Below are 13,540 nucleotides of genomic sequence, written 5' to 3'. Positions count from 1 at the left end.
ATATTACTTAAAGGGAAAATATACTGTAAAACACTTAAAAAAAAAACACTCACTCTGCTATAATGCTATCATTGGCTATCATGTTCCAGCTTACAGATAGAACCCACAGGTGAAAGTAAGAAGTTGTTGAAAGGCATTCTGGGGAATGTAGGAACTCACTAATTGAAGAGGACGTCCTGATATCACCGTGTTCGTGTTGGTATCATTACAGGACCATCATTGTTTACTAGTATGGGCCAACCACGCCCCAAACTCTTTTGATTGGTCACCGCAACTGCTCCTTCCTGAAAATGTGCGACAAGGAAAAAAATGTGGTTCCGATTAGAGTTAGGGTGTGAAAAAAGTGCAGCTCAGGGTGTGCTTGGTCCTGTGGCTTAATGGGTAAGGTGCTTGCCTTCCAATCTGAGGACTGCGGTTCAATTCCTGGTTGAAGCACACGTTTGTATACTGTAAAACATTAGGGTTAGACATTAGGTTTAGGCAAGTACAACAATTTGGTTAGAGTTAGAAAGTCATTTCTGTCAAAGCTTTTCAGCCTTCACTTGGGAAGTTGTTCTTCAAAATGGAAGCTTTCAGTGAAGCTCGAACCCACGACCTCAAAACTGACAGCCACGACTACTGTACATCTCTGAGCTACCGGGTCAGACTTCTCCAGACAGGTTTTCTTTCATCTGGGTGTCAACCTTCAAAATCTGGGGATCAAACACACAACCTCTTTCACACAGTTGTCAATCTCTGTGTGCCACTGACTCTACAAGGTCAAGTCATTTCTGTCAAAGCTGTTCACTCTTCACCTGGGAAGTTGTTCTTCAAAATAGAGGCTTGAACCCACGACCTCAAAACTGCCTGTTGCTTAGACCCACGAGCAACTCTCTGAGCCACCAGGTCAGAGCTCTCACCACATGTGTTCTCAGAGCTTTTCAGTCTTTCAACTGGGTGTCCACTTTCAAAAGCTATGAGTAACTGAGGCTCAAACTCACATTTCACTGCTCATTACTAGATGCTGTATGTGATATATATATTATATATATATATATATTATATATAATATATATTATTATATATATATTATATTATGTATATATATATATATCCGCGCGCCCATGCTACTACATCCGCCCATGCCTCGCTTTCCTGTGGGTGAGAGACATAGACAGAGTGATGAAGAGAGAGAGAAAATAGAGGGTTTGGTGAAGAGGTGAAGAACCCGCTGTAAAAAGTTAAACCAGGCAAAAAAAAAAACAATTTCAGCTGTTAAAAAAATTCTGAGACTTTCTGAACTGTTAAAACACACTGTCTCTCTGTGAAGTCTCTGAAAATTGTAAAAAAAGAAAAAAAAGTAAACTGTAAAGTGTTTTACAGTGTATTTCCCCTTAAACTAATATCTATCAATCCCCTCTTACACTAGTCTCTTAGAACAGACGAGTTGGCTTCCGCAATTTTCAAATGCTTCCGCCATACCGTCTGTACTTCGTGGGGGAGAATCATGCACCAACCGGAATGGGAAGTAGAAAGTCGGGTTTTCCGCTCATTAGTCCAATCAGAATCGCAGAAAGGCGGGTCTTCCGCTCATTAGTCCAATCAAAATCCAATATGCCGCATTTTTCGTGGACACACGTGTCGTGATTGGTCGGATTCCGTCAAACTTCTTTCCTGTCTGAAGGTTTTTTCCCAACTTCCTTGTGCATGTTCTGGGGGTGTAACGTACAGACTGTATATAGCTGCATTCGCCGGATGTAGATGAGACAGTCTGTTTTAAGAGACTACTCTTACACCTATGTTATCTACATAGTGTAAAGGTCTTATCACATCAGCACATTCCACTGTGTTTGAAACTAATTTGCTTCCAGCTTCATCAACCCAGCCCTCATTGTGATAAATGGGAGCTCTGCTGAGGCATCGTAATATGAGTTAATGTTCTGCGCCAAAAAAGTGTTCCTAGTCTACAGTATAGGATACCACAGGGATGACATATTTTTGTGACGTACCCAGAAGTCCCTGCGCTTCTGGTTCGTAGGGGGAAAAGGCAATGGGATTTTTGGTTAAATACATGAAATAAGGTCTGAGGTTAACAAAGGTTTTATGAAACAGCGATGTGTGTGTTCAGGAAAATAACCTTCACAATTGAGGAACACTGTTGACTTGTGAAGTGTAAGTGTTTTTAAAATGTGATTTTCAGATTTTTTTTTCAAATTTTCAGCTAACAAGCTGCAGGCTACAGGCAGAGGCTGGCTAGTGAATTGAGTCCCGCCCTGTCTGGTTGGGAAGCATGCGCCAAAGAACTCGCGTGTGTATGGGTGTGCCACGTGCTACAGCCGACCAATGGAGTAACGTCATCACTCAGCGACATCCGCATCTCTAGAGCCGGCCAGCCAAAAAACTCTAAGAGACTCGGAGGGGATTGAACAGCATCCAAACAAAAGGTGTGTGTGTGTGTGTGTGTGTGTGTGTGTGTGTGTGTGTGTGTGTGTGGAATCTGGAGCAGAGGTCAGTCAAGGTGGGGGGGGGGGGGGGGGTGCAGAGAAAGAGGGATCATCCACTTACTATCCTCCATTCTGTGGCGTTTCCTCCATGTTTCATCATCCCTTCTTCCATCCAATTGCCAGTCTTTTGCCCTGTGGCCATTTTCTGCTCCGCTCTCACCACGCCTTGAACGAACACACACACACACACACACACACACACACACACACACACACACACACTTTGAGACCACCTCACCCACCCCACCAACCCACTTCTCCTCCCTGCTTCTTCCCCGCATCATTCGGCATTCATCAAATTGAAGAAACGACAGGAAACAAAGCGCCGTCTGTCCCCCTGCTGGCCTGGCAGAGTATTGTTAATAGCTCTGCTGTAAACAAGCCCGAGAACTTTACATTCACAAGAAATACGACATCGCTCGCGAGTCGCACGCCATCGGCTTTGACTATGAGGTCACCAGAATAAAATGTTGCCAGCGTTTCAACGTTTTTGAACCAAGAATACGTTGCATATCAACATTTCAAATGAACCAACCAACATCTTCCCAATGCAAATTTGAGAACAAATTTGAAAACATTATGCAAATAAAACAACTTGGTTATGGTTATGTTGGACATTTGGAAGCATGAATCCCAGCACTCCCTCCCCCTACATTCATCAGGCCGACATGTGACTGATCCAGAGAGCCTGTCGCCATGACACTTGGTGGTGGTGGTGGTGGGGGTTCAGGGCGGGGGGTCTGCCATCTGATGATGACACCTGTGCTGATCCAGGATCTGCTCCGCCACCCAGGGGGTTCCCTCTGTCTGTCTGATGCTCCAGCAGGTAAAATACTCCCACTCCCCTCTCTCTCTCTCCACACTGGCTGTCCCCTGTATTTATCTACAGTAGCTGGCTGTATCCATCTCTCTCATCTTTTTCACTGCTCTCTCTCTCTCTATTCACAAGATGCGTCACGGCGTTCAGACTAATTGACAGCGCCTCCTGGGCATGACACAAATAGAGCCTCAATTTACAAGTCAAATATGTATAAAGAGCTGTGCGTGAATGGAGGGGAGAGGCGAGAGCCGTGAACACACCACTGGAAGGTGTGTGTGTGTGTGTGTGTGTGTGTGTGTGTGTGTGTGTGCGCAAGATGCAATGAGGGGTTTGAAAATGGAGTTTAGAGGGAGACCAAAATAAACTTTCTGCATTGCATTTGTTTCTGCAGTCTGCACTGGTTCCTGCAGTCCACAAAACTTCACGTTTCTGAAGCAAAAATATGTTGCCTATCACATTTCTAGATACGTACCGTTATACACATCATAGAGTCTGTGTAGCGTCCCCGGCTGAATGATGGTCTGACACTCCAACTGATGATGGTTACTGAAGTGTTTATTTTTAAGCTTGAACTCCTTGAACCGTAACACACACAGTGTAAGAGCTACGGAAAGAAAGGAAAATAAAAACATTACCATCTTTTTAACTTTAACTTAAATTAATGACTATATTCCAATCATGAAATATCACATTTTAACCTTTTAACCCCTTTTAGCTTATGACAACCTCTGATGGAGTGCTACTGGTAAGTATATTTAACTTAAAGTCGAGGTGAACCCGTGCATCTGAGTCCGTTTCAGACTGAAAACAAATTGAGAGGCGGACAATATACGGTGTCGATTATTTGATTTGACAATTCTGTGGACTGGCTTTGGCATTGGCCAATCCTGGCGTGTTCCACCCCGAAATCGGGTGGGATTCAGCGTGTTGTCGTGCTACGCGAGTGGGATCCACAGAGTACCAGGCAGCTTCGTGCGGAGCGAGCGGACAATCCGATGCATGGGTGCTGCCCGCCCGCCTGGAAACTCCGAGAGACGACCCCTGACAGCCAGGGAGGCTGTCAGGCTTGGAGGCGCGCGCCATTATCGTTATAAATGTGAATAATATTCCTGGAATGCGTGTTTTAACGAGCCAGTTACGATAGAGATGATAGTTTTTGTTTTTTGTTCATGTTTCTAACAATTGGGCAAGTTAGTACTTAGTTTATGGGCTAGGAATTCTGCCAGATGACCGGCACTAGGCGCCATTTTCTCTTTCTTTTGGAAGAGAAAATTATCCTGAAATGAAGATTTGATTGACAGCTGCATGTCATGATATGATTGGTTGAAATGGGGTAGAAATTTGATAGTACTAGGTGACGTCAGCAAACTGTACATTACTGTTATCAATGAAATCTTGAAAAATGAACTTTTGATGTGAAAAAGTGTGAAAAACGAAAGAAATTAGACTTTTGTGATTTTGTTTGCATACATTATTAAATAGGTGCACTGCATACCAGTGGTGGCTGGTGAGCTTGGAAACAGGGGAGGAAGCTAGTGCGGCACTAGCCCCTTTTCCTTTTATAAAAGTAAAAGGTTTTCTGTGCAAGGCGAATAGAAACTCACGTCATATTAATATAATTCAAATACTATTCAACTTAAAAGGTCCCTTCAAAACATATTTTAAGATGCATAAAGACTATACTTTAATCGTCTAGTCTTAATCACTATGGCCCACTAGCTCAGAGAGTTGGATTGCTGTCTAGCAGTTTGGTGCTTGTGGGTTTGAGCCACAGTGACTTTTGAGGTTGTGGGTTCGAGCCTCAGTCAGTTTTGAATGTCGACAGCCAGAGGAAAGAGTCATTTAAAGCCCTGAGAAAACCTCATTCAATCAGTCTGACTTGGTGGCATAGAGAGTAGGCTTGCTGCCCGGCAATATTGAGGCCTCAGCCACTTTTGCGGTCGTGGGTTCGAGCCTCAGTCAGTTTTGAATAATGACAGGCAGAGGGAAGAGACAAGAGCGCCCGGAGAAGAGCTGTGAGTGTGAAGGGCAGCTGGTGGTGTGAAGGAATAATACACACAGTGACACCGGGGCCAGAGGTTGTGGGTTCTAATCCCGTTCCGCTGGCACTGCCTGGAGCTAAGGGGGGGGATGTTCTCCCCCCCTGACCTCTGCAGAGACATGAGCAGAGGGTTATGAGACAGAAAACCACAGAGAGCCGAAATTTTACTGACATCGGAAATATGTTTTATGTAACTGTTCTGGTTGCTCCTCCTGGCTGCTGCTAGGTGTAAAAATAACTTTTTGAAAAAGTGCTCTAGACTCAGTATATGACATGTCTGGATCTCTTTGCAGTCTGTCCACAGTGTCCATTTCAGTGGATCTGTAGGAGGCGCTGTGTCGCTCTGTGTATCTGCCTGTAGGAGGCGCTACGCTGGTGATGTTAAAGACAGGGCAGTGCTGTAATATGTCTCCTCCATCAGGAATCGAACCAACAGTCTACCTGTCAGACAGAGACAGCGACACAGCCGCTCAGCTGACTGAGCTATGAGCTGTTGGGAGTTAAGCTTCTGATTTCTACACACTGTATTCACACTGACAATAACACAACATAAAGAGTGAGACAGGTGAGATTTCTACCAGTGAGTTTAGCTAGAGTCAGGGACTGACTAGTCTCCTTCATCAGCTTATTTATATCAGTGTTCAAACTACTGGTGATGATAAAGAAGGATCACTGCTGCAGCTTATAATGTGAGTACTGCCCAAAAAAAATTGGGCGTTTTTTTTTTTCGTGTGCGCGCCATACCTGTATACAGTGTGGCATAATTGTGCTTTAAGTAAAACAGTTGTCTAATGGTAAAGTAAAGGCGAAATGAATTATGCAAAGGACAAATAATATGAAAACGAATAAGCAAGAATATGAAAATGGATTAAAAAATGCACATTTTAAATTGCATTTTGCAAATCAGCATCAGTCTTTCATTTGTCAAATTAATTAATTTAATTTAAATGGCTCATTTATAAGCATTTTTATTAATAAGGTTTATAAATAGTTTTATCAAACAGCTCATTTAAAAGCATTTTTTTCTTCTAGAAGCCGTCTGGAAGGTGATGTAGCCTACAGTAACCTAAGCGAAAAGCACATTAGATTGTGCACAAAAGAAATCCATGCAGTCAGCAGAGAAATCCTTATCCAAAGCAAAAGATTCCCACCAGGAATAAAAGAACAGACACCGAATTGGGCACTGGGTGGGCAATTTTTCTCTCTCTCTCTCTGCTGTCCTCTTCCCCCTTACGTCTAGCTTGACGGTGCAGCTGAGCTGATAAATGCCGACTTGTTCAACGAGCAACAGGTTAGCGGATGTGATAGATAACATCATTATCAGTACAGGGGGACACACTCTCAACAGTGCTGCTGCATCAACATGTTAGTTACATTCCAATTCATCAACTTTGGAGCGTTATTTACCCCCCCCTTCCCGACATCCTAGGTTGACATGCTTCGTCCCAATCGATTCTTTATTTCTTCTAAATTATTAGGCTACAGACCGCTTTATAGATCCACACTGTTACAGCAGGCAACATCAAACTTAAGTTAGTTAGTTACTCTGTCAGTAAAAGGCTTGATGGATGAACAAATCAATCAAAAACACTTCACTACGTCCAACATAGGCTACAAGATTCGTTGCAATTTGCTATGCAAATTGCTGTTTCGTTCCACGCTGGTTCCGCGCTGCCAAATTGTTAAAAAATGTGCGAGTTTAAGATCGCCAAATGGCGGGCTATTCAGCATAAAACAATATAATACGAAAAAGTAGCACTGCTTGGTGGACGCCGAATTTAGTAGAAGACCCGGATAACTCGAACTGAATTGACTTACTTGAATATCCATGCAGTCTGTAGCCGGTGCGAGTGCAGCCGATGAGGTTAAATTATCCCAGTGTTTGCTTGTGAGCCTCTGTCCTTCGTGTGAACCACGCTGCCCTCTCTAAACTCTGCGTAATACAATGCAACGACTGTCTGGCTTGTGAGCTAACTTACTGCTTGATAATATAAAAGATAGGTTAATAGGAAAAGAGAAAGGGGAAAATATAGGTGCTACTGTCTGTAAATCTATCTATTAGCCTGTCAGGTCTTCATTTCCTGTATTTCCAATGGAGCGCTGCGGATTCAACACGATTTTCAGACGTAGGCTATTCAGCATTGGACAATACAGAATGTCAATCACTGTCAGCCATCTATCCAACCAACAACCAATTAGATTTCACCTGGTTTAACCAGGGTAAGGGCGTGCTAGTGTCCTCTAGTACGACTCTGGGGCGTGCGAACCTCCAGCTCAATGTGATTGGTGGGAAAACACATCACTCTCACGTGTTTCTGTCAGGTTTCTGTGAATTGCAAGTGTTTTTCAACCAATCATATTTTTCATTAGATAAATGACCAAATAAATAAACACCCACAGGGCGAAGTTTTTTTATCTGCCTACTAAAGGCTGGGACCAGGGCCAGAGTGACTCTCTGCATGGAGCTCTCCTTTCCATCAGTTCAGGTCACTGTTGTTTAAGCATATAAGAATATAATGAATGGAAAAATGAGCGTCTGCACATAAGAAAAAACACATTTGATTGATATTTTATTATAAAAAAAAATTGAAAAATGAAAAATATAAAAAATAAAAATAAAAAATTATAATATTTTTTTTTATATAAAATCCCCAATCTAATAGAGGAGGACCATCCTCCTATGCCTCACTGGAAAAACCTCCTCTGCTGCATACCCAGGTATTTGAACTAAAAGAAAAGAAAAGTCATTTTTGGGTTCAGCTCGACTTTAAGGTAAGTACATTTGAGTTCTATGAAATGAAATATTTATACCGTATTCTAAGTTGCAAGTGCATATTTAACCTTGGGCAATAATATTACAGTCACTGTAAAACCCACAAATGCTGCATTTCTTCATAGCATTGCAAACTCCACTAACCAATTCCCCCGACCACAATGCCTTGTATTGATAGTATTCTGTTACATCACCACACGGCCATTTTGGTAGGAAAACAACAGGTGATTGTGATCAATTAACAGGTGATGACAATCAAGTGACACTTACAGCCAATGGGCTGTGTGTATTGTAGCGCCATATTGGTAGGAAAAAGCCTTGTGACATCATCGGAATACTGCTATGAATACAGTGGCGCTAATGTAGCAGTCATGCTAGGCTAAACACATTAACAACAAAACCCAACAGAACTAAAGAACGGCTCCATAACATGGCTGCAGCTTAAACACTACATGAAATGAAAAGATGACAAACCTTGTGCCCTTATCAGCCAGGTGCTAAAACAAAATAGCTTTTTTTTTTTACCTTATTCCTTATTTCTTTTTAGCATGCGGACACACTTGTCCTTGTTCTACTGCTTTTTACCGCAGTGCAGACTTTATCCGTTTCCCGTCGACTCTTTCAAAATAAACGTCGCATCATCAACAGACCAATATAATAACTTAACCTTATGAAGATAGGCCTACTTATAAAATGAATAAACATGAAAAACAACAAATATGAAATGCTGGACCATACTAAAGGTTACAGTCTGCTATTGAAGTAGCGTGGTGGCCAGTAAGGGTGTTGGGGCCGGGGTGGATGGAGGGCGTAAACACAATTGCATTTCACACTGGCGAGCTGTGTTGGATCCCCGCACTGGCATTTCCAAAGTCTATCAACCACAAGTCACATTTAAAAAAAAAAATGTTATTTAATCCTAACCGCAATCAAGTTGTTTTAGTTGATAACCTTAAACAAGTTGTTTTATTCGCGCAATATTTTTGAAATTAACTGGAAACGTTTTCAATTAACCGACTTTTTCAAACTTACGTTGGTTATTTAGAAAAGTTGATATGCAACGTGCTTTTGATAGACAAACTGTAACGTATCCGTGGTTTGTAGAAACATAAACTGCCAACATTTTATTCTGGTGACTGGGTTGGTGTGTGTGTATGTGCGTGCGTGGGTAGTGCGTGGGTGTGTGTGTGTGTGTGTGTGTGTATGAGAAAGCGGCTGTCACTGCAGCAGAAAGGCAGACTGTGGGGCAGACAGTACAGAGGATGATAGATGAACAGGTATCTGCCTCCAAACCTCCAAAGCCACAGGAATAAACCATACAAACACACCACTTACTTCTCTATCTGACTGTCAGCAGATTACATGGTCTCACACTGACAGAGAGAGAGAGAGAGAGTGTGTGTGTGTGTGTGTGTGTGTGTGTGTGTGTGTGTGTGTGTGTGTGTGTGTGTGTGTGTGTGTGTGTGTGTGTGTGTGTGTGTGTGTGTGTGTGTGTGTGTGAAATAGAGAGAGAGGTGATGAACACAAGATGGAGAGATCTTAGAACGAGAGAGACGTGTCGACAGATTTTGCTAAATCACTTGGTGAGAGTGTTTGCAGTAGTGATGTGATGTTAACGATCCAATTCTATCCAACAGCTCTTTGATACGAACAAAGGATGATTTTCATTGTCAATTAATCTGCCGACTATTTTCTCAGTTGTTTGGTCCATAAAATGTCCAAAAATTGTGAAAAATGTCTAAGCCCAAGATGCCCTCAAATGTCTTGTTTTGACCACAACCCCAAGATATTCAGTTTACTGTCATAGAGGAGTAAAGAAACCAGAAAATATTCACATTTAACAAGCTGGAATCAAATTATTTTTACTATATATATTTTTTAATTGGCCTACTCAAACCGATTAATCAATTATCAAAATAGTCTATTAATTGAATTTTGCAGCTGCAATATATCATACTGTATACACATATTTTATCTTTTTTCCTTTTATTAGAAAACTTCAAGCATCCCTCCCCTACTATTTTTGCCCAGTTGCCATGGTAACCAGATTTCGTCATCATGCTGCTCCTCTCTCTCTCTCTGTGTGTGGGGGTGTGTGTAAAGTCCATGTCAAGGCTTGCAGAGGAAACTGCACATTGTCCACACCTCAAGCTCTTGTGACTGTGCAAAACCAAAACATTTCCTACACACACGCACACACACACACACACACACACACACACACACACACACACACCGTCTTCACCCATGCCCCCCCCCCTCCTGTCATTTTGGCTAATCATCCACAGCTTGAGCTTGTTCAGGGTCTGGGTTATGTGGAACAGATGAAGGACACACAGGATGACTAGGTGCTCATTAACAGCCCGTTGCAGATAGGGCTCCATTATAGGAGCACGCTAATTAAAGCGCCGCGGCGTCAGAGCGCCAAGCCGCCGGCCCGACCTCGCCGCCTCTCCAAACACACTCGAGCTCCACCACGCCAGGAGAGAGTGTGTGAGTGTATGTGTGTGTGTGTGGGAGGGGGGGGGGGGGAGGTGTCACCTCCGTGCCTCTGAACCCCTGTCCGCAGTCCCCAGAACCACACACCATCCTCACCACCCCCCCCGGCCCGCCTCACACCGGCACCCCACTACGCCGCCCCGCCGAGAAAATGGCCGCCACCCCGAATGACCAGACAGGCAACCCGTCCAGGTGGCTGCACCACCTCGCAAGACGTCCTCCACCACCGGCAACGCGACACCTCCGCTGTACTGCGTACTGTTTGTGTGCTGGCAGGCAGGAGCAGGAGAACACAGGCAGCAGTGGGAGAGCAGAGCAGGTCACATGCAGCCTCACAGATAGGCAGCAGGTCAGTGAGCAGGGTCATCATGGAGGTCTGGATGCACATCATTCTATCTTGGAGAGAAACGTTGGAAGAGAGACACAAAAAGAGACAGGGGTAGGTTTAACATAAGGAGAGAGATCATCATACTGGAAAATATCTCGATACATTTGAGATGTAAAACTATCTCGTCTATAAGAGGGACAGGTTACTATACAACTGCATACTTACAGTTTGTGTGCTGGCAGGCAGGCTGCAGCAGGAGAACATGCAGCTAACCTGTCTTCAGGCAGGGAGGGGAGGATATCTGAAGTCTCCTGCAGGCCAGGGGATCTGACAGGAGCAGCTGGAGAGCAGCACTGATGACAACGCCAAACAATCACAAACAACTCTACTGCATCTCTACTTTGACATTTCCAGCTACATAGGTCAGTGTGATGGATGGTCTGTTTGTAGGTCAGGTGATGATCTGTTGTTTGACTGTAGGTCAGTGTGATGGCTCTGTTGTCTGTCTGACCCCAGGCTGATTTCAGCTATGGGCAGGGGTGGGCAATGCCCACTCAGACATGAGTCTTGCCCACCCAATCAAAAGGAAAATATTGCAACAAGCAATGTAATTAACATGTAGAACAGCACTATTAGTCGACACATAACATTGCAGATAACTAACATCACCCATATAGAAAATAACTAACCTCCCAAAGCAAACACATCTACCCCAGAGCATGCTGGGAACTCCGCCTACAATATATTTCTTTTCACCCCTTGCATGCACGTTCCATGGTCACTTTTGAGGTCTTGGGTTTGAGTCTCAGTCAGTTTTGAACAGCAACAGCCAGAGGAAAGAATGAAATGCTCTGAGAAAGCCCATCTTAAGAAGTATGACCCAGTGGCTCAGAGAGTTTCATTACTGCCCAGCAGTGTTTAGCTTGTGGTTTCAAACCTCAGTAACTTTTGAGGTCGTGGGTTCAAGGCTCAGTCAGTTTTGAACAGTGACAGACGAAAAAGATAAAAGCTCTCAGCGAAGAGCTTTGAGTACGAAGGGGAGCTGGTGGTGCGATGGATATGTCGACCACATAGAGACGTGGAAGCATGCAGATGGCTTGTTTAATTCCTGCTCCACCACCACTATGTGGAGCTTGTCATAATGTCATTCAACTTATTAAATGTAAAAGATCCACAGCTTTTTTGGAAAGATGACATAATGAGTATGAAAGACAATGAGTTTTGGCCTGTCAGATATGACTGGGGAGGGCATTCCAGGGCGAGGGGGCGGCTGCAGCAAGGCCCTGTCAGAGGCCCCCCTGTCACAGCTTTAGCAAAGAGATACCTGTGATGCTTGTCAAAGTGGATATAAATTATATGATCATATTCAGCCAGACAGTCAGATGGAGATTTAAAATGGTGAGCATTTTTTTTTTTTTTTTTTACTACTGGGGGAACCTGGCCCCCCTGGCCCCCCCCCCATTAACTCCGGCAATGCCAACACTTTTTTCCTCTCTCTCACAATAGTCTACTGGAAATTTCTTGGACCCAATGTTGTTTCTTATAGCCCCTTAAAAACCCTTTTAGCAACCAAGTTGAATTTCATCCACTAGGCATAAATATTTGATTTCAATCATAAAGGTTCATAAGAAACAACATTACTGGGTCCAAGAAATTTCCAGTAGACTATTGTGGCACCTTGCCTAAAGAGTAAATGTGGAGTGACACCAGAGGTTTAGCTCAGGTTTAAGCAACCACCACCACCACCCCCAAAGCCGAATCTAACTTGATGTTTGGAAGTCCAGTAATTAATCTGTTGCCATAACAGTCTACTTAACTATTTCTAAATTGACTAAAAGCTCAAATATAGCCTTTTCCCGATTTTGACCTATAGCCAGGCACTTCAAAAGTCATACACAGAGAAATACAGCATCAGTGGCAGCCCCTCGTGGTTCCCTGTGTATGTCAGCTGCCTTCAGAGGGAGAGGTGGTGAGTTCTAACCTGGGATGTGCACCGACTGAACTTTCATTTGTGTATTTTGAGGCAGCAATGTTATTTATATTTGAATAAAAGTGGAAATAAGCATAACAATCTTCTTTTAGTTTTTATTACACTTCTAATTAATTAATATTAAAGCTGGCTGCTAGGCGTAAAGAGCTAGTGATGTTAAAGAGAGAATGGTGCAGTCTTCTCCATCGGGAATTGAACCACCACCTCACCTGTCATGTAGCGACAGAGACACAGCAACTCCTCATGCTGAGCTATAAGCGGTTTGTAGTACACCTTCTGAATTCGACACAGTGTTCACACTGACAACAACACAGAGCATAAAGAGTAAGATAGGTCAGAATTGAACGAGTGAGCAGCTGTTTATCTGACTGAGCTAGAGTCAGAGACTGACTAGACTCCTACATCAGCTTATTTCTATCAGTGTTCAAACTACTGATGATGATAAAAATAGCATCACTGGTGCTGCCTGAGGCAGGGATTGAAAAAACAACCTTCAAACATCACACAATATCCACATGTTTATGAGTGAGCTATTCGCTTGTTAAGCTGTGACGTACTGTATGACCTCCCGACAATACTAGTTCCGGGTCCAAGCGCCAAGCTTCC

The sequence above is a fragment of the Poromitra crassiceps genome (assembly GCF_964638095.1).
Source record: "Poromitra crassiceps genome assembly, chromosome: 7".
Classification (NCBI taxonomy): Eukaryota; Metazoa; Chordata; class Actinopteri; order Beryciformes; family Melamphaidae; genus Poromitra; species Poromitra crassiceps.
The sequence above is the reverse complement of the archived record's forward strand: the minus strand, read 5'-3'. Positions refer to the sequence as shown.